Source organism: Coregonus clupeaformis, chromosome 9 (assembly GCF_020615455.1).
Source record: "Coregonus clupeaformis isolate EN_2021a chromosome 9, ASM2061545v1, whole genome shotgun sequence".
Lineage (NCBI taxonomy): Eukaryota > Metazoa > Chordata > Actinopteri > Salmoniformes > Salmonidae > Coregonus > Coregonus clupeaformis.
In genome coordinates, this window is record NC_059200.1 from 14,160,873 (window position 1) to 14,182,340 (window position 21,468).

Here is a 21,468-nt window from a genome sequence, read left to right on the forward strand (position 1 = left end):
CCTGACTCTGTTTAAGGGGGTATCTACAGTACTGTACTCCTGACTCTGTTTAAGGACCATCTACAGTACTGAACTCCTGACTCTGTTTAAGGACCATCTACAGTACTGTACTCCTGACTCTGTTTAAGGACCATCTACAGTACTGAACTCCTGACTCTGTTTAAGGGGTATCTACAGTACTGTACTCCTGACTCTGTTTAAGGGGTATCTACAGTACTGTACTCCTGACTCTGTTTAAGGGGTATCTACAGTACTGTACTCCTGACTCTGTTTAAGGACCATCTACAGTACTGTACTCCTGACTCTGTTTAAGGACCATCTACAGTACTGTACTCCTGACTCTGTTTAAGGGGTATCTACAGTACTGTACTCCTGACTCTATTTAAGGACCATCTACAGTACTGAACTCCTGACTCTGTTTAAGGACCATCTACAGTACTGTACTGCTGACTCTGTTTAAGGACCATCTACAGTACTGTACTCCTGACTCTGTTTAAGGGGGTATCTACAGTACTGAACTCCTGACTCTGTTTAAGGACCATCTACAGTACTGTACTCCTGACTCTGTTTAAGGACCATCTACAGTACTGTACTCCTGACTCTGTTTAAGGACCATCTACAGTACTGAACTCCTGACTCTGTTTAAGGACCATCTACAGTACTGAACTCCTGACTCTGTTTAAGGGGTATCTACAGTACTGTACTCCTGACTCTGTTTAAGGGGTATCTACAGTACTGTACTCCTGACTCTGTTTAAGGTGTATCTACAGTACTGTACTCCTGACTCTGTTTAAGGGGTATCTACAGTACTGTACTCCTGACTCTGTTTAAGGGTATCTACAGTACTGTACTCCTGACTCTGTTTAAGGTGTATCTACAGTACTGAACTCCTGACTCTGTTTAAGGGGGTATCTACAGTACTGAACTCCTGACTCTGTTTAAGGACCATCTACAGTACTGAACTCCTGACTCTGTTTAAGGGGTATCTACAGTACTGAACTCCTGACTCTGTTTAAGGACCATCTACAGTACTGAACTCCTGACTCTGTTTAAGGGGTATCTACAGTACTGAACTACTGACTCTGTTTAAGGACCATCTACAGTACTGTACTCCTGACTCTGTTTAAGGACCATCTACAGTACTGTACTCCTGACTCTGTTTAAGGACCATCTACAGTACTGAACTCCTGACTCTGTTTAAGGACCATCTACAGTACTGAACTCCTGACTCTGTTTAAGGACCATCTACAGTACTGAACTCCTGACTCTGTTTAAGGACCATCTACAGTACTGAACTCCTGACTCTGTTTAAGGGGTATCTACAGTACTGTACTCCTGACTCTGTTTAAGGGGTATCTACAGTACTGTACTCCTGACTCTGTTTAAGGACCATCTACAGTACTGAACTCCTGACTCTGTTTAAGGACCATCTACAGTACTGTACTCCTGACTCTGTTTAAGGACCATCTACAGTACTGAACTCCTGACTCTGTTTAAACTCCTGACTCTGTTTAAGGGGTATCTACAGTACTGTACTCCTGACTCTGTTTAAGGGGTATCTACAGTACTGTACTCCTGACTCTGTTTAAGGTGTATCTACAGTACTGTACTCCTGACTCTGTTTAAGGGGTATCTACAGTACTGTACTCCTGACTCTGTTTAAGGGGTATCTACAGTACTGTACTCCTGACTCTGTTTAAGGTGTATCTACAGTACTGAACTCCTGACTCTGTTTAAGGGGGTATGTACAGTACTGAACTCCTGACTCTGTTTAAGGACCATCTACAGTACTGAACTCCTGACTCTGTTTAAGGGTATCTACAGTACTGAACTCCTGACTCTGTTTAAGGACCATCTACAGTACTGAACTCCTGACTCTGTTTAAGGGGTATCTACAGTACTGAACTACTGACTCTGTTTAAGGACCATCTACAGTACTGTACTCCTGACTCTGTTTAAGGACCATCTACAGTACTGAACTCCTGACTCTGTTTAAGGACCATCTACAGTACTGTACTCCTGACTCTGTTTAAGGACCATCTACAGTACTGAACTCCTGACTCTGTTTTAGGGGTATCTACAGTACTGTACTCCTGACTCTGTTTAAGGACCATCTACAGTACTGAACTCCTGACTCTGTTTAAGGACCATCTACAGTACTGTACTCCTGACTCTGTTTAAGGACCATCTACAGTACTGAACTCCTGACTCTGTTTAAGGGGTATCTACAGTACTGAACTCCTGACTCTGTTTAAGGACCATCTACAGTACTGTACTCCTGACTCTGTTTAAGGACCATCTACAGTACTGAACTCCTGACTCTGTTTAAGGACCATCTACAGTACTGTACTCCTGACTCTGTTTAAGGACCATCTACAGTACTGAACTCCTGACTCTGTTTAAGGACCATCTACAGTACTGAACTCCTGACTCTGTTTAAGGGGTATCTACAGTCCTGTACTCCTGACTCTGTTTAAGGACCATCTACAGTACTGTACTCCTGACTCTGTTTAAGGGGTATCTACAGTACTGAACTCCTGACTCTGTTTAAGGGGTATCTACAGTACTGTACTCCTGACTCTGTTTAAGGACCATCTACAGTACTGAACTCCTGACTCTGTTTAAGGACCATCTACAGTACTGTACTCCTGACTCTGTTTAAGGGGTATCTACAGTACTGTACTCCTGACTCTGTTTAAGGACCATCTACAGTACTGAACTCCTGACTCTGTTTAAGGACCATCTACAGTACTGTACTCCTGACTCTGTTTAAGGACCATCTACAGTACTGTACTCCTGACTCTGTTTAAGGACCATCTACAGTACTGTACTCCTGACTCTGTTTAAGGACCATCTACAGTACTGTACTCCTGACTCTATTTAAGGACCATCTACAGTACTGTACTCCTGACTCTGTTTAAGGACCATCTACAGTACTGAACTCCTGACTCTGTTTAAGGACCATCTACAGTACTGTACTGCTGACTCTGTTTAAGGACCATCTACAGTACTGAACTCCTGACTCTGTTTAAGGGGTATCTACAGTACTGAACTCCTGACTCTGTTTAAGGGGTATCTACAGTACTGTACTCCTGACTCTATTTAAGGACCATCTACAGTACTGAACTCCTGACTCTGTTTAAGGACCATCTACAGTACTGAACTCCTGACTCTGTTTAAGGGGTATCTACAGTACTGAACTACAGACTCTGTTTAAGGGGTATCTACAGTACTGTACTCCTGACTCTGTTTAAGGGGTATCTACAGTACTGAACTCCTGACTCTGTTTAAGGACCATCTACAGTACTGTACTCCTGACTCTGTTTAAGGACCATCTACAGTACTGAACTCCTGACTCTGTTTAAGGGGTATCTACAGTACTGTACTCCTGACTCTGTTTAAGGGGTATCTACAGTACTGTACTCCTGACTCTGTTTAAGGACCATCTACAGTACTGAACTCCTGACTCTGTTTAAGGACCATCTACAGTACTGTACTCCTGACTCTGTTTAAGGACCATCTACAGTACTGAACTCCTGACTCTGTTTAAGGGGGTATCTACAGTACTGTACTCCTGACTCTGTTTAAGGGGTATCTACAGTACTGTACTCCTGACTCTGTTTAAGGGGTATCTACAGTACTGTACTCCTGACTCTGTTTAAGGACCATCTACAGTACTGTACTCCTGACTCTGTTTAAGGACCATCTACAGTACTGTACTCCTGACTCTGTTTAAGGGGTATCTACAGTACTGTACTCCTGACTCTATTTAAGGACCATCTACAGTACTGAACTCCTGACTCTGTTTAAGGACCATCTACAGTACTGTACTGCTGACTCTGTTTAAGGACCATCTACAGTACTGTACTCCTGACTCTGTTTAAGGGGTATCTACAGTACTGAACTCCTGACTCTGTTTAAGGACCATCTACAGTACTGTACTCCTGACTCTGTTTAAGGACCATCTACAGTACTGTACTCCTGACTCTGTTTAAGGACCATCTACAGTACTGAACTCCTGACTCTGTTTAAGGACCATCTACAGTACTGAACTCCTGACTCTGTTTAAGGGGTATCTACAGTACTGTACTCCTGACTCTGTTTAAGGGGTATCTACAGTACTGTACTCCTGACTCTGTTTAAGGTGTATCTACAGTACTGTACTCCTGACTCTGTTTAAGGGGTATCTACAGTACTGTACTCCTGACTCTGTTTAAGGGGTATCTACAGTACTGTACTCCTGACTCTGTTTAAGGTGTATCTACAGTACTGAACTCCTGACTCTGTTTAAGGGGTATCTACAGTACTGAACTCCTGACTCTGTTTAAGGACCATCTACAGTACTGAACTCCTGACTCTGTTTAAGGGGTATCTACAGTACTGAACTCCTGACTCTGTTTAAGGACCATCTACAGTACTGAACTCCTGACTCTGTTTAAGGGGTATCTACAGTACTGAACTACTGACTCTGTTTAAGGACCATCTACAGTACTGTACTCCTGACTCTGTTTAAGGACCATCTACAGTACTGTACTCCTGACTCTGTTTAAGGACCATCTACAGTACTGAACTCCTGACTCTGTTTAAGGGACCATCTACAGTACTGAACTCCTGACTCTGTTTAAGGACCATCTACAGTACTGAACTCCTGACTCTGTTTAAGGACCATCTACAGTACTGAACTCCTGACTCTGTTTAAGGGGTATCTACAGTACTGTACTCCTGACTCTGTTTAAGGGGTATCTACAGTACTGTACTCCTGACTCTGTTTAAGGACCATCTACAGTACTGAACTCCTGACTCTGTTTAAGGACCATCTACAGTACTGTACTCCTGACTCTGTTTAAGGACCATCTACAGTACTGAACTCCTGACTCTGTTTAAGGACCATCTACAGTACTGAACTCCTGACTCTGTTTAAGGGGTATCTACAGTACTGTACTCCTGACTCTGTTTAAGGGGTATCTACAGTACTGTACTCCTGACTCTGTTTAAGGTGTATCTACAGTACTGTACTCCTGACTCTGTTTAGGGGTATCTACAGTACTGTACTCCTGACTCTGTTTAAGGGGTATCTACAGTACTGTACTCCTGACTCTGTTTAAGGTGTATCTACAGTACTGAACTCCTGACTCTGTTTAAGGGGTATGTACAGTACTGAACTCCTGACTCTGTTTAAGGACCATCTACAGTACTGAACTCCTGACTCTGTTTAAGGGGTATCTACAGTACTGAACTCCTGACTCTGTTTAAGGACCATCTACAGTACTGAACTCCTGACTCTGTTTAAGGGGTATCTACAGTACTGAACTACTGACTCTGTTTAAGGACCATCTACAGTACTGTACTCCTGACTCTGTTTAAGGACCATCTACAGTACTGAACTCCTGACTCTGTTTAAGGACCATCTACAGTACTGTACTCCTGACTCTGTTTAAGGACCATCTACAGTACTGAACTCCTGACTCTGTTTTAGGGGTATCTACAGTACTGTACTCCTGACTCTGTTTAAGGACCATCTACAGTACTGAACTCCTGACTCTGTTTAAGGACCATCTACAGTACTGTACTCCTGACTCTGTTTAAGGACCATCTACAGTACTGAACTCCTGACTCTGTTTAAGGGGTATCTACAGTACTGAACTCCTGACTCTGTTTAAGGACCATCTACAGTACTGTACTCCTGACTCTGTTTAAGGACCATCTACAGTACTGAACTCCTGACTCTGTTTAAGGACCATCTACAGTACTGTACTCCTGACTCTGTTTAAGGACCATCTACAGTACTGAACTCCTGACTCTGTTTAAGGACCATCTACAGTACTGAACTCCTGACTCTGTTTAAGGGGTATCTACAGTCCTGTACTCCTGACTCTGTTTAAGGACCATCTACAGTACTGTACTCCTGACTCTGTTTAAGGGGTATCTACAGTACTGAACTCCTGACTCTGTTTAAGGGGTATCTACAGTACTGTACTCCTGACTCTGTTTAAGGACCATCTACAGTACTGAACTCCTGACTCTGTTTAAGGACCATCTACAGTACTGTACTCCTGACTCTGTTTAAGGGGTATCTACAGTACTGTACTCCTGACTCTGTTTAAGGACCATCTACAGTACTGAACTCCTGACTCTGTTTAAGGACCATCTACAGTACTGTACTCCTGACTCTGTTTAAGGACCATCTACAGTACTGTACTCCTGACTCTGTTTAAGGACCATCTACAGTACTGTACTCCTGACTCTGTTTAAGGACCATCTACAGTACTGTACTCCTGACTCTATTTAAGGACCATCTACAGTACTGAACTCCTGACTCTGTTTAAGGACCATCTACAGTACTGTACTCCTGACTCTGTTTAAGGACCATCTACAGTCCTGTACTCCTGACTCTGTTTAAGGACCATCTACAGTACTGTACTCCTGACTCTGTTTAAGGGGTATCTACAGTACTGTACTCCTGACTCTGTTTAAGGGCACCAAGTACAGTACTGAACTCCTGACTCTGTTTAAGGGACCATCTACAGTCCTGTACTCCTGACTCTGTTTAAGGACCATCTACAGTACTGTACTCCTGACTCTGTTTAAGGGGTATCTACAGTACTGTACTCCTGACTCTGTTTAAGGGGTATCTACAGTACTTACTCCTGACTCGTGTGTTCTCTCCATCTCTGCTCCTCTTCATCTCCCTGCGTCGGTCCAGGGGGTGGGTCTCCACCTCTTCGAAGCTTTCGAACAGGGCAGAGTTCTCCAACGCCATGCCCTCGTCAGGGAACCCCACCCCCATGTGGGTGGAGCTGCCCAGCCCCACCTCCATCTGGATGGATGAATGACCACGCCTCTTCTCTAAGGGGAAAATAAGAAATGAAAACCCAAAATATATTGTTTTCTAAATCCTATAAAAAAAGTCTACAGTGTGCAAAAGAATTCACCAGTAAGATCGTAGCATACCTGGGCGGGAATGGGAGGAGCGTACCTGGTCGCAGCTGGTCTTGCAGGAAGTCACAGATGAGTTCAGCCTTCTTGGTGAGTTCCTGCTGCAGCAGCTGCTTGTCCTGTTTCAGGCTATTGATGGTGTCTCCCATCTGCTGACTGAGGCTCCGCTCCACACTCAGCAGCGCCCGCAGACGCTCCATCTCACAGAGAGCCCATCCCACTGATAGAACAACGAGACAAAGACTGTACCGTTTTCAATATGTACATAATAATAATAATAATAATAATAATCGTCATCACTTATTCAACTTGTATAGCATTTTCAGATTCAGATTGAATAGTGTCTCTAGTCAGATTGAACAGTGAACCCATTGTGTAACATTAGGCCTACATCCTCTGTTCCGAGAACATACAGGGTAGGCAGAAAGAAACCCACCCTTGTTCCAACATAAGATAGCAGAAAACATGCTACAGTGCATAAATGGACAAATATATTTTTTTAAATGCAAAACATCCAAGAGAAACTGGAGCCTACCTGCCTGCTACTCAAAACAGGTGCAGTTAAAATACTGGTGCAGTTAAAATACTGGTGCAGTTAACTTGGCCATGAAGTGCATTTTTCCATTAACAAGGTGAGGTGCTTTTTTTCCCACTAGCTTTAAAAATGTCATACAGTTAGCATGTTTATATGTTTTAATAAGGAAAGGGAGTTGGGGAAAAATTCAAATAATAATATGCAGCTATTCATCACCACTAATATGACACCTTAACATACAGAAATAAGAATTGACCTAAAGCTCAACAGAAACATGTTAAGTTAGAAGGGTTTATGGCTTTAGTTGTTATATACAGTTGAAGTCGGAAGTTTACATACACTTAGGTTGGAGTCATTAAAACTCGTTTTTCAACCACTCCACAAATTTCTTGTTAACAAACTATAGTTTTGGCAAGTCGGTTAGGACATCTACTTTGTGCATGACACAAGTAATTTTTCCAACAATTGTTTACAGACAGATTATTTCACTTATAATTCACTGTATCACAATTCCAGTGGGTCAGAAGTTTACATACACTAAGTTGACTGTGCCTTTAAACAGCTTGGAAAATTCCAGAAAATGATGTCATGGCTTTAGAAGCTTCTGATAGGCTAATTGACATCATTTGAGTTAATTGGAGGTGTGCCTGTGGATGTATTTCAAGGCCTACCTTCAAACTCAGTGCCTCTTTGCTTGACATCATGGGAAAATCAAAAGAAATCAGCCAAGACCTCAGAAAAAAAAAATTTGTAGACCTCCACAAGTCTGGTTCATCCTTGGGAGCAATTTCCAAATGCCTGAAGGTACCACGTTCATCTGTACAAACAATAGTATGCAAGTATAAACACCATGGGACCACGCAGCCGTCATACCGCTCAGGAAGGAGACGCGTTCTGTCTCCTAGAGATGAACGTACTTTGGTGTGAAAAGTGCAAATCAATCCCAGAACAACAGCAAAGGACCTTGTGAAGATGCTGGAGGAAACAGGTACAAAAGTATCTATATTCACAGTAAAACAAGTCCTATATCGACATAACCTGAAAGGCCGCTCAGCAAGGAAGAAGCCACTGCTCCAAAACCGCCATCAAATAGCCAGACTACGGTTTGCAACTGGACATGGGGACAAAGATCGTACTTTTTGGAGAAATGTCCTCTGGTCTGATGAAACAAAAATAGAACTGTTCGGCCATAATGACCATTGTTATGTTTGGAAGAAAAAGGGGGTAGCTTGCAAGCCGAAGAACACCATCCCAACCGTGAAGCACAGGGGTGGCAGCATCATGCTGTGGGGTTGCTTTGCTGCAGGAGGGACTGGTGCACTTCACAAAATAGATGGCATCATGAGGAAGGAAAATTATGTGGATATATTGAAGCAACATCTCAAGACATCAGTCAGGAGGTTAAAGCTTGGTCGCTAATGGGTCTTCCAAATGGACAATGACCCCAAGCATACTTCCAAAGTTGTGGCAAAATGGCTTAAGGACAACAAAGTCAAGGTATTGGATTGGCCATCACAAAGCCTTGACCTCAATCCTATAGAAAATGTGTGGGCAGAACTGAAAAAGCGTGTGCGAGCAAGGAGGCCTACAAACCTGACTCAGTTACATCAGCTCTGTCAGGAGGAATGGGCCAAAATTCACCCAACTTATTGTGGGAAGCTTGTGGAAGGCTACCCGAAACTTTTGACCCAAGTTAAACAATTTAAAGGCAATGCTACCAAATACTAATTGAGTGTATGTAAACTTCTGACCCACTGGGAATGTGATGAAAGAAATAAAAGCTGAAATAAATCATTCTCTCTACTATTATTCTGACATTTCACATTCTTTATAATAAAGTGGTGATCCTAACTGACCTAAAACAGGGAATCTTTACTAGGATTAAATGTCAGAAATTGTGAAAAACTGAGTTTAAAAGTATTTGGCTACGGTGTATGTAAACTTCCGACTTCAACTGTATATATATATATATATATATATATACACACACACACACATACACACAGTACCAGTCAAATGTTTGGACACGCCTACTCATTCAAGGGTTTTTATTTATTTATTTTTTTACTATTTTCTAGATTGTAGAATAACAGTGAAGACATCAAAACTATGAAATAACACATGGAATCATGTAGTAACCAAAAACATTTTCTTCAAAGTAGCCACCCTTTGCCTTGATGACAGCTTTGCATTCTCTCAACCAGCTTCATGAGGTAGGTCACCTGGAATGCTTTTCCAACAGTCTTGAAGGAGTTCCCACATATGCTGAGCACTTGTTGGCTGCTTTTCCTTCAGTCTGTGGTCCAACTCATCCCAAACCATCTCAATTGGGTTGAGGTCGAGGGGATTGTGGAGGCCAGGTCGTCTGATGCAGCACTCCATCACTCTCCTTCTTGGTAAAATAGCCCTTACACAGCCTGGAGGTGTGTTGGGTCATTGTCCTGTTGAGCGCAAACCAGATGGGATGCCATATCGCTGCAGAATGCTGTGGTAGCCATGCTGGTTAAGTGTGACTTGAATTCTAAATAAATCATTGACAGTGTCACCAGCAAAGCACCCCCACACCATCACACCTCCTCCTCCATTCTTCACGGTGGGAACCACACATGCGGAGATCATCCGTTCACCTACTTTGCGTCTCACAAAGACACGGCGGTTGGAACCAAAAATCTCAAATTTGGACTCATCAGACCAAAGGACAGATTTCCACCAGTCTAATGTCCATTGCTCGTGTTTCTAAGCCCAAGCAAATCTCTTCTTATTATTGGTGTCCTTTAGTAGTGGTTTCTTTGCAGCAATTCGACCATGAAGGCCTGATTCACACAGTCTCCTCTGATGTTGATGTTGAGACGTGTCTGTTATTTGAACTCTGTGAAGCATTTATTTGGGCTGCAATCTGAGGTGCAGTTAACTCTAATGAACTTATCCTCTGCAGCAGAGGTAACTCTGGGTCTTCCTTTCCTGTGGCGGTCCTCATGAGAGCCAGTTCAGTAAAAATAAAGAAAAACCCTGGAATGAGTATGGGATGGCGTATCGCTGCAGAATGCAGTACGTGTGTCCAAACTTTTGACTGGTACTGTACATATACACTGAGTGAACAAAACATTATGAACAGGTGAATGCAGGTGAAAGCTATGATCCCTTATTGATGTCACTTGTTAAATCCACTTCAGTCAGTGCAGATGAAGGGGAGGAGACAGGTTAAAGAAGGATTTTTAAGCCTTGAGACAATTGAGGCATGGACTGTGTATGTGTGCCATTCAGAGGGTGAATGGGCAAGACAAAAGATTTAAGTGACTTTGAACGTGGCATGGTAGTAGGTGCCAGGCGCAGCGGTTTGAGTGTGTCACGAACTGCAAAGGCTGCTGGGTTTTTCACGCTCAACAGTTTCCCGTGTGTATCAAGAACAGTCCACCACCCAAAGGACATCCAGCCAACTTGACACAACTGTGGGAAGCATGGAGTCAACATGGGCCAGCATCCCTGTGGAACGCTTTCGACACCTTGTAGAGTCCATGACCCAATGAATTTAGGCTGTTCTGAGGGCAAAAGGGGGTGCAACTCAATATTAAGCTGTTCCTAATGTTTTGTACACTGTGTATATAGTGCATTCGGAAAGTATTCCGAACCCTTGACTTTTTCCACATTGTTACATTACAGCCTTATTCTAAAAAGAAAAATGTCCTCAATCTACACACAATACCCCATAGTGACGAAGCGAAAACTGGTTTAGACATTTTTGCACATTAATTACAAATTAAAAAACGGAAATACCTTATTTACATAAGTATTCAGACCATTTGATGAGACTTGAAATTGAGCTCCAGTGCATCCTGTTTCCATTGATCATCCTTGAGATGTTTCTACAACTTGATTGGAGTCCACCTGTGGTAAATTCAATTGATTGGACATGATTTGGAAAGGCACATCTGTCTATATAATGTCCCACATTTGACAGTGCAGGTCAGAGCAAAAACCAAGCCATGAGGTCGAAGGAATTATCTGTAGAGCTCCGAGACCTGATTGTGTCGAGGCACAGATCTGGGAAAATGTACCAAAAAATGTCGGCAGCATTGAAGGTCCCCAAGAACACAGTGGCCTCCATCATTCTTAAATGGAAGAAGTTTGGGACCACCAAGACTCTTCCTAGAGCTGGCCGCCCGGCCAAACTGAGCAATCAGGGGAGAAGCGCCTTGGTCAGGGAGGTGACCAAGAACCCGATGGTCACTCTGACAGAGCTCTAGAGTTCCTCTGTGGAGATGGGAGAACCTTCCAGAAGAACTATCCCCATACTTTAGGCCTACAGACACACATGCACCTTTTCTACACCAGTGAAAACTATATTCTAAATAGGCCTAGGCTATTTGTAAAGGATAATCTTCAATTGACACTTCTTTAAAAGACATGCTCCAGAACTTTCTACTAAGTATTCTTTAAACCTCCTGCTTTGGGCTGGATGTGTCAATGTGTATTTCATACATGTATAATCTATGAGCAGAATGACGGTTTACCTCAATTAGCCACCAAATCCCTAGTTTAAAGGCTCCATTTTCCCTCCATTTTCCCCCCAATGTGGGCCAGCCCCCTAACAATTTGAGTTCTAGCCAATGAGCTTCAGCCCCTCGCCATTTGAGTGCACACACAGCAGAGCAAGAGAGAGAGAGATACATACTGTATCTGAGCAATGACATGGTTCACATACTGTATCTGAGCAATGACATGGTTCACATACTGTATCTGAGCAATGACATGGTTCACATACTGTATCTGAGCAATGACATGGTTCACATACTGTATCTGAGCAATGACATGGTTCACATACTGTATCTGAGCAATGACATGGTTCACATACTGTATCTGCACATTTGTGTAAGCAATACAAAAGTACTGGAGAATCTCTTTAATTGGTAGCTAGGTCCATAAACCTCACAGGTATACCACTCAGGAATGTTGAACTTGCCATACAATTTAACATTTCAGTGGGCATTTTGTGAGAATTGGTTGTTTGTTCGTTTGACAGCAGAACTAGTGTGATGACATTGTTGAAAGAGCAGAGGGAGGGAGACAGAGGGAGGGAGAGAGCCAGAGAGCCAGAGAGACAGAGCGAGAGAGCCAGAGAGAGAGAGAGAGAGAGCCAGAGAGAGAGCCAGAGAGAGAGAGCCAGAGAGAGAGAGAGAGAGAGAGAGAGAGAGAGAGAGCCAGAAAGCCAGAGAGACAGAGAGAGAGAGAGAGAGAGAGCCAGAGAGAGAGAGAGAGAGAGAGAGAGAGAGAGAGAGAGAGAGAGAGCGGGAGAGAGACAGAGACAGAGAGAGAGGGAGAGGGAGAGAGAGACAGAGAGAGAGAGCGAGAGCGGGAGAGAGACAGAGACAGAGAGAGACAGAGACAGAGACAGACAGAGACAGAGACAGAGAGAGAGAGAGAGAGAGAGAGACAGAGCGCCAGAGAGACAGAGACAGAGCGAGAGAGAGAGAGACAGAGAGAGAGCGCCAGAGAGACAGAGCGAGAGAGAGACAGAGAGAGAGAGACAGAGAAAGAGAGAGACAGAGAGAGAGAGACAGAGACAGAGAGAGAGAGAGACAGAGAGAGAGACAGAGAGAGAGAGAGACAGAGAGAGAGAGAGAGAGACAGAGAGAGAGCGCCAGAGAGACAGAGACAGAGCGAGAGAGAGAGAGAGAGAGACAGAGAGAGAGACAGAGAGAAAGAGAGAGAGAGAGACAGAGATGTATCTGTACCTGTAGCCTCTCCTTTGGTCTCTGCCCCAATCAGGTCCAGGTCAGGGTTCATCCCACTGAGGCAGGAGGGAGTCAGGTCCCCAAAGGGCCCCTCAGAACCTCCAGGCTTCAGCAGGTCCTCCATCAGCTCACCGGCTGCCCCAGGGAGGGTTCTCAGGCGCTGAGTCGACCCAGAGGACGGGTCCTGATGTCTGGGGGAACCAGAGCTCATCACGGAGGGCTTGGAGACAGAGCTGGAAGTAAAGCCTCGTAGCGGTTTGGCTAGCATGGGTATGTGAGGAGAGGAGCACCCCAGCGGAGACCACGACACACCACCACCCAAACAGTCTGCGTCCTTCAGGGAGGGCTTGTGTGGTGAAGCGTGGGACAGGGACAACTGGGACTGAGAGTTATTAGGCTTTGGGGACTGGGAGACTGAGTGAGAGGCCAGGCCAGAGTCAGTACCTCCCCCTGCTGCTAGCTGGTCTTTAGGTCCTGTGTAATATTCCTCAGCAGTCTCCTGCTTGATCTTCTTCACTGATTTGTCCTCAGACCCTGGTCCCCCTAGGGGACCCCTCGTCCTGGGTCTGTGATGAGGCTCGTAGTCTGCATCTCCTTCCTCGTCCGTTGTGGCTGAGGACTCACAGACAATATCAAACAGGTTGCTGTCGTCCGCCTCAGTGTTATCGTCGCTGCAGTTGGAGAAGTCGCAGGAGTCCCGGGTCTGGCTGCTGTCGCCCCACTTGGCTTTGCTGGAGAGGCCCAGAAACCTCTCTCCTCCTGGGCTGCTCTGGCAGGCAGAGGTCCCTCCCTGGAGACTGAGGCTGTCTGAGTTGATGCTGCGGCTGTCTTGGTAGCAGCCACCTCGCTCCTTCAGAATCAGAATCACCTTTATTCAGCATTTACATGTACCAGGAATTTGACTTGATGGAATCATGCAGACAACAATACAGTGCCTTCTGAAAGTATTCAGACCGCTTGCCTATTTCCACATTTTGTTACGTTACATCCTTATTATAAAATGGATTAAATACATTTTTTTCCTCAATCTACACACAATACCACATAATGACAAAGCGAACAGATTATTTACTTAAGTATTCAGACCCTTTGCTATTAGACTCGAAATTGAGCTCAGGTGCATCCTGTTTCCATTTATCATCCTTCAGATGTTTCTACAACTTGAATGGAGTCCACCTGTGGTAAATTCAATTGATTGGACATGATTTGGAAAGGCACACACCTGTCTATATAAGGTCCCACAGTTGACATTGCATGTCAGAGCAAAAACTAAGCCGTGATGTCGAAGGAATTGTCCGTAGAGCTCCGAGACAGGATTGTGTTGAGGCACAGATCTGGGGAAGGGTACCAAAACATTTCTGCATCATTGAAGGTCCCCAAGAACAAAGTGGCCTCCATCATTCTTAAATGGAAGAAGTTTGGAACCACCAAAACTCTTCCTAGAGCTGGCCGCCCGGCCAAACTGAGCAATCGGGGGAGAAGGGCCTCGGTCAGGGAGGTGACCAAGAACCCGATGGTCACTCTAACAGAGCTCCAGAGTTCCTCTGTGGAGATGGGAGAACCTTCCAGAAGAACAACCATCTCTGCAGATTTCCACCAATCAGGCCTTTATGGTAGAGTGGCCAGACTGAAGCCACTCCTCAGTAAAAAGGCACATGACAGTCCACTTGGAGTTTGCCAAAAGGCACCTAAAAGACTCTTAGACCATGAGAAACAAGATTCTCTGGTCTGATGAAACCAAGATTGAACTCTTTGGCCTGAATGCCAAGCGCCACGTCTGGAGGAAACCTGGCACCATCCCTACGGTGAAGCATAACACTATCATGCTGTGGGGTTGTTTTTCAGCGGCAGGGACTGGGAGACTGTCAGGATCGAGGGAAAGATTAACAGATCAAAGTAGAGAGATCCTTGATGAAAACTTGCTCCAGAGCGCTCAGGACCTCAGACTGGGGCGAAGGTTCACCTTCCAACAGGACAACAACCCTAAGCACACAGCCAAGACAACAAAGGAGTGGCTTCGGGACAAGTCTCTGAATGTCCTTGAGTGGCCCAGCCAGAGCCCGGACTTGAACCCGATTGAACATCTCTGGAGAGACCTGAAAATAGCTGTGCAGCGACGCTCCCCATCCAACCTGACAGAGTTTGAGCGGATCTGCAGAGAAGAATGGGAGAAACTCCCCAAATACAGGTGTGCCAAGCTTGTAGCGTCATACCCAAGAAGACTTGAGGCTGTAATCGCTGTCAAAGGTGCTTCAACAAAGCACTGAGTAAAGGGTCTGAATACTTATGTAAATGTACTATCTGTTTTTTATATTTAATACATTTTTAACAATTTCTAAAAACCTGTTTTTGCTTTGTCAATATCGGGTATTGTGTGTCGATTGATGAGGGGGAAAAAAACAATTTAATTAATTTTAGAATAAGGCTGTAACGTAACAAAATGTGGGAAAAGTCAAGGGGTCTGAATACTTTCCGAATGCACTGTAGACAGGAATGTACCTATTATCTACATACAGTAGAGATAGTTAGATCATAACACGATCAGAAACTGCATAATATACTATATAAAGTGAGGACATATACACTGAGTGGACAAAACATTAAGAACACCTGCTCTTTTCATGACAGACTGACCAGGTGAATCCAGGTGAAAGCTATGATCCCTTATTGATGTCACTTGTTAAATCCACTTCAAATCAGGGTAGATGAAGGGGAGGAGACAGGTTAAAGAAGGATTTTTAAGCCTTGAGACAACTGAGACATGGATTGTGTATGTGTGCCATTCAGAGGGTGAATGGGCAAGACAAAATATTTAAGTGACTTTGAACGTGGTATGGTAGTAGGTGCCAGGCGCAGCGGTTTGAGTGTGTCACGAACTGCAAAGGCTGCTGGGTTTTTCACGCTCATCCAGACAACTTGAAACAACTGTGGGAAGCATTAGAGTCAAAATGGGCCAGCATCTCTGTGGAACGCTTTGGACACTCAGTGTATATATACATTTGCAGAGACAGAAATGCCCACCTTCGGGCCCATCTTGCAGGTGACGTTGAGGGGCCAGTGGTAGGCGTGGCCCGCGCTGCACCCCCACATGGCGGTCAGGTTCCCGTGGGACCCCTCAGTGAGCAGGTGTTTGAGGTTCGGGATGAGAGCACAGATGGTGCCGTGACTGTGGGCCCATCGGACCAACTTAGACAGTTTCACTGAAGACGTGTGCAAGCAGTCTTCCATAACGAGTTGGAGCCGTTTCCTCTGCTGAAAAATGTATATTGGTTATTCATATTAGGGGGTGGGTAGCCTGAGTGCCAGAACGGTTTGTGCTCTTGTCAACACCATCATTGTCCTTGTCAAGTCAATGGGTGACAAACAGTTGGCAAGATAGCACAGACTGGCACTCAGGCTAGGGTGGGTTAGCTTTGATGCAAAAAATAGTTTTTACATTGTGCTAGACTCTTGGTTGCCAAAAATTAGGGACGTGGAGACAGAAAATAACCCTAGTACAATATTACCGGCTTCACCAAAAAAAATGTTTCCTGTCTACAAAGGCAAATCTACAATCTTTAAGAACTCAACTTATTAGCCTTAAAAGTGAAATGTGTCCCTCACTATCAAAAAAATGCATTTTAAAACCAGGTTTTATTCAGGTTGGTCCATAGATGGGTTAGCTCACAACGTCAGGAAAACGATGCGCACGCATCAGTGGGCCAGAAGTCTTAGTTGTTGTGATTCTGGATGGCCAGACAGCTACCAACAATGACAGGAAGCAGGAAACTGCCATGTGGGGAATCGTCACTCTTGTTCTTGATACCATGTCTTGTTTTGAGGCGTTGACTTATTTCATGACAATGCTAATATGGCTAAAGTTCACTAGCTAACCAACAACTGTAACAATGTATTTGAGAGACAAGTATTCATTGTGCAAAAGTATTACATTGGATATAACAATCTAGCTAAGCCAACACCGTCTGTTTTGTCCCATAGTTGTGCACGCGTCGGTTTTTGTTGCTTAACAACCAATCCATCTATTCCAACGAGTACTACTGACATTTTCCACCTGATACTCGCTTCTTCTACATCTTTAGTGGCTGAAAAAGACAGAGTTCCCGTAGAATGGGCTCAGCGCTGCCACCGATGGTCGCAACAAAAAATACAACTGAATAAATGTGGCGTCTGTCCTCCATTGTGGCGTCTGTCCTCCATTGTGGCGTCTGTGATTGTACTTACTCGACTATGACATTGAGTGAAAAAAGCCAAATTGCAGGATTTATTAGTGCAATACACACTGTATGTACATGCATTCAGAGAGCTACTGAAAATGTAGACGGCAAAATCTGCCTTCTTCAGAGTTGGTTCTGAAGTCATAAGAGGTAAGTCACTACTACACTGAACAAAAATATAATGACGTTAAATAAAATATCCACGAAATGTTCCATACGCACAAAAAACCTATTTCTTTTGTGCACAAATTTGTTTACATCCCTGTTAGTGAGCATTTCTCATTTGCCAAAATAATCCATCCACCTGACAGGTGTGGCATATCAAGAAGACCCGCAGACCACGTGTAACCACGCCATCCCAGGACCTGCACATCCGGCTTCTTCACCTGCGGGATCGTCTGAGACACCCCACCCGGACAGCTGATGAAACTGAGGAGTATTTTGGTCTGTAATAAAGCCCTTTGTGAGGAAAAACTCATTGATTAGCTGGGCCTGGCTCCCCAGTGGGTGGGCCTATGCCCTCCCAGGCCCACCCATGGCTGTGCCCCTGCCCAGTCATGTGAAATCCATAGATTAGGGCCTAATGAATTTATTTCAATTTACTGATTTCCTTATATGAACTGTAACTCAGTAAAATCGTTGAAATTGTTGCGTTTATATTTTTGTTCAGTATAGATTTGCCTTTGTAGACAGGAAACGTGTTTTTTGGTGTAGCCAGTTATATTGTATTAGGGTTATTTTCTGTCTCCATTTTTCGCAACCAAGAGAGTCCAGCACAATGTAAAAACTATCTTGGTTGCATCGAAGGTAGCCTATAGTACTCAGAGTAAACAATCACATTTGTGTGGGTCTTGTCTATACATTAAACCAGGCTCCAACACAATCTTTCAAAACAGTAAAGCCATTTCAAACCCCAAACACATGATCCTGGTGATTGGAGGTTAATTATGAAACCAGTCAGCTCGCAGCCTGAAGAAGACAGTAAAGACAAGACCACAACACAGCAGGCTGAGAATGGCCTGATCTATTATAATGTAGCCGACGATAATGACTCTGCAGTTAGCAATTATTCAGCAGTCAGCTAACCATGACTCTCGCCTGCTAACGTTTGAAGGACCCGTGAGCTATCAATCTCGCCACTTCTCTAGTTAGATTTTTTATTTTTTTATCACTACTTAGCTGAATGTTTAAAATGGTCAACTAGCTAGGTAGGTAGTAAGGTATAGCATTAGCAATCAACCTGCTAACCTGGCTGGCTATGATGATCACACACACTCAGGTCATAGAACAAAAAGACACCTCTTTGTGTTGTCAGAAGAACACTTACCTTTACACCGGAGACTTCATATGTCTTCTAACGTAAAGGAAATAATTATTTTGGCTAATATTACTATTGCAATACAGCAGTCAAGGCAAGAAAACACAACTCCGACTAGATGGCGTCTGGCCAGATAATTTCCCCCCAAAACATAAAGTAACTGGACCTGTGTGAAGCAAGCCACAATAGGGGGATTTGAGGTTTGCCTTCAAAATAAAAGGAATCAAGCCATTTTTGGACTAGATAAGGCAAAAAAAAAAAAAGGTTGTGTAATGTTGTTACATTATTTAAAATGAAATAAATGATTGTCAATAAAACAGAAAAAGCTGTTGAAATCGCACTATATATTAGAATTGCATTGGGGGCATACTAATATGCACTTTACAGGCTAAACTAGAAATTGTACACCCATGACATGGGGTATCAGCAAACTCAGTGGCACCCACAGAACAACTATGTAGAATTTACACAAATATGATTGTGTTAGCTCTTATTGTGGGACTCTAAAAAACAGTGTGAAATCAACCACATTAAGCCTATTACATCAGCGGGCACCATCAAACCAACTCCTTGAATGCCCTGGCCTACTGCTTGAAGTTTGCAGTTATGTAAAAAAAAAAAAAAAAAAAATACAACAACACTACTTTACCCTTTAGTGGCAGGTAGCTTAGTGGTTAAGAGCGTTGTGCCAGTAACCGAAAGGTCGCTGGTTCTAATCCCCGAGCCGACTAGGTGAAAAATCTGTCGATGTGCCCTTGAGCAAGGCACTTAACCCTAATTGCTCCTGTAAGTCGCTCTGGATAAGAGCGTCTGCTAAATGACTAAAATGTAGTGTCCTTTACTGTATTTATATGTATTACATGTCAGGCCAAGCGATTGACTTGATGCATTTTTTTGGCATGTCAAGGCTGGCCTTGGGGTGATTTAAATGTTTAAAGGCCCATCACCATTACGGTAACACGTTGTTAACAGCTATGCCAGTCCATCATTGATTACATTGTGTCATTGACGCAGTTGGCTTCTTAACTAAAGCATGGCATTTTATTTCACACTGGCAGCAAACAGGGTAAGCAAAACAACAACAACAAAAAAAAGGGTGAAGGTGTTTTGTTTTTCAACACAACAGTAAATTAATTTAAATTCCTGCAATAAGTTCAATAAGAATGTTCAATACACACAGCCTGACTGGGAAGGTGACCTCCCACAGTCAAAGTCCTGCAATAAGGGCTAAGACACCCATATCTGTGTAAAGTCCAATCAAATCAAATGTTATTTGTCACATGCTTCGTCGACACGGGTGTAGACTAACAGTGAAACGCTTCCTTACAGCGCTTCCCAACAACGCAGAGAGAAAGAAGAGTGGAGAACGTTCTCTGCTGAGTTTAGGCTGTGACAACGAAAAAGGCAGCAGCAAACAGACCTACGGGATGTTTTTTAGCAGGACGTTTGGTGACCTGATTTGTAACTATGAAAATCCTTTTGTCAAACAGATTGTGAACCCAAAAGTGTACGTTTGATTCTAGAGGGGGGACAATAAATAAAAAAAGGGTGTAGGATCAGATTAATGTAATCTAGTCTTCAGGAGGTTAGGGTGTAGGAGCAGATTAATGTAATCTAGTCTTCAGGAGGTTAGGGTGTAGGAGCAGATTAATGTAATCTAGTCTTCAGGAGGTTAGGGTGTAGGAGCAGATTAATGTAATCTAGTCTTCAGGAGGTTAGGGTGTAGGGCAGATTAATGTCATCTAGTCCTCAGGAGGTTAGGGTGTGGGGGCAGATTAATGTCATCTAGTCTTCAGGAGGTTAGGGTGTAGGAGCAGATTAATGTCATCTAGTCTTCAGGAGGTTAGGGTGTAGGAGCAGATTAATGTCATCTAGTCTTCAGGAGGTTAGGGTGTAGGGGCAGATTAATGTCATCTAGTCTTCAGGAGGTTAGGGTGTAGGAGCAGATTAATGTCATCTAGTCTTCAGGAGGTTAGGGTGTAGGGGCAGATTAATGTCATCTAGTCTTCAGGAGGTTAGGGTGTAGGAGCAGATTAATGTCATCTAGTCTTCAGGAGGTTAGGGTGTAGGAGCAGATTAATGTCATCTAGTCTTCAGGAGGTTAGGGGTGTAGGAGCAGATTAATGTAATCTAGTCTTCAGGAGGTTAGGGTGTAGGAGCAGATTAATGTAATCTAGTCTTCAGGAGGTTAGGGTGTAGGAGCAGATTAATGTCATCTAGTCTTCAGGAGGTTAGGGTGTAGGAGCAGATTAATGTAATCTAGTCTTCAGGAGGTTAGGGTGTAGGAGCAGATTAATGTAATCTAGTCTTCAGGAGGTTAGGGTGTAGGGCAGATTAATGTCATCTAGTCTTCAGGAGGTTAGGGTGTAGGAGCAGATTAATGTCATCTAGTCTTCAGGAGGTTAGGGTGTAGGGCAGATTAATGTCATCTAGTCTTCAGGAGGTTAGGGTGTAGGGCAGATTAATGTAATCTAATCTTCAGGAGGTTAGGGTGTAGGAGCAGATTAATGTCATCTAGTCTTCAGGAGGTTAGGGTGTAGGACAGATTAATGTCATCTAGTCTTCAGGAGGTTAGGGTGTAGGACAGATTAATGTCATCTAGTCTTCAGGAGGTTAGGGTGTAGGACAGATTAATGTCATCTAGTCTTCAGGAGGTTAGGGTGTAGGAGCAGATTAATGTCATCTAGTCTTCAGGAGGTTAGGGTGTAGGGGCAGATTAATGTCATCTAGTCT

The 21,468-nt window shown here is 43.8% G+C and overlaps 1 non-coding gene across 1 annotated transcript in view; it reads right to left on the bottom strand.

Moving 5' to 3' along the window:
• LOC121573351 overlaps positions 1-18,890 on the bottom strand; it is a 54,225-nt gene extending 35,335 nt beyond the window's left edge. Inside the window, exons 1-5 of the transcript XR_006661454.1 lie at positions 18,745-18,890; positions 16,225-16,455; positions 13,204-14,053; positions 6,977-7,156; positions 6,646-6,846 (exon numbers count right to left, since the gene is read on the bottom strand). This is a non-coding gene — a transcript (uncharacterized LOC121573351). The remainder of the gene's footprint in view (positions 1-6,645; positions 6,847-6,976; positions 7,157-13,203; positions 14,054-16,224; positions 16,456-18,744) is intronic.
• Positions 18,891-21,468: the final 2,578 nt, after the last annotated feature.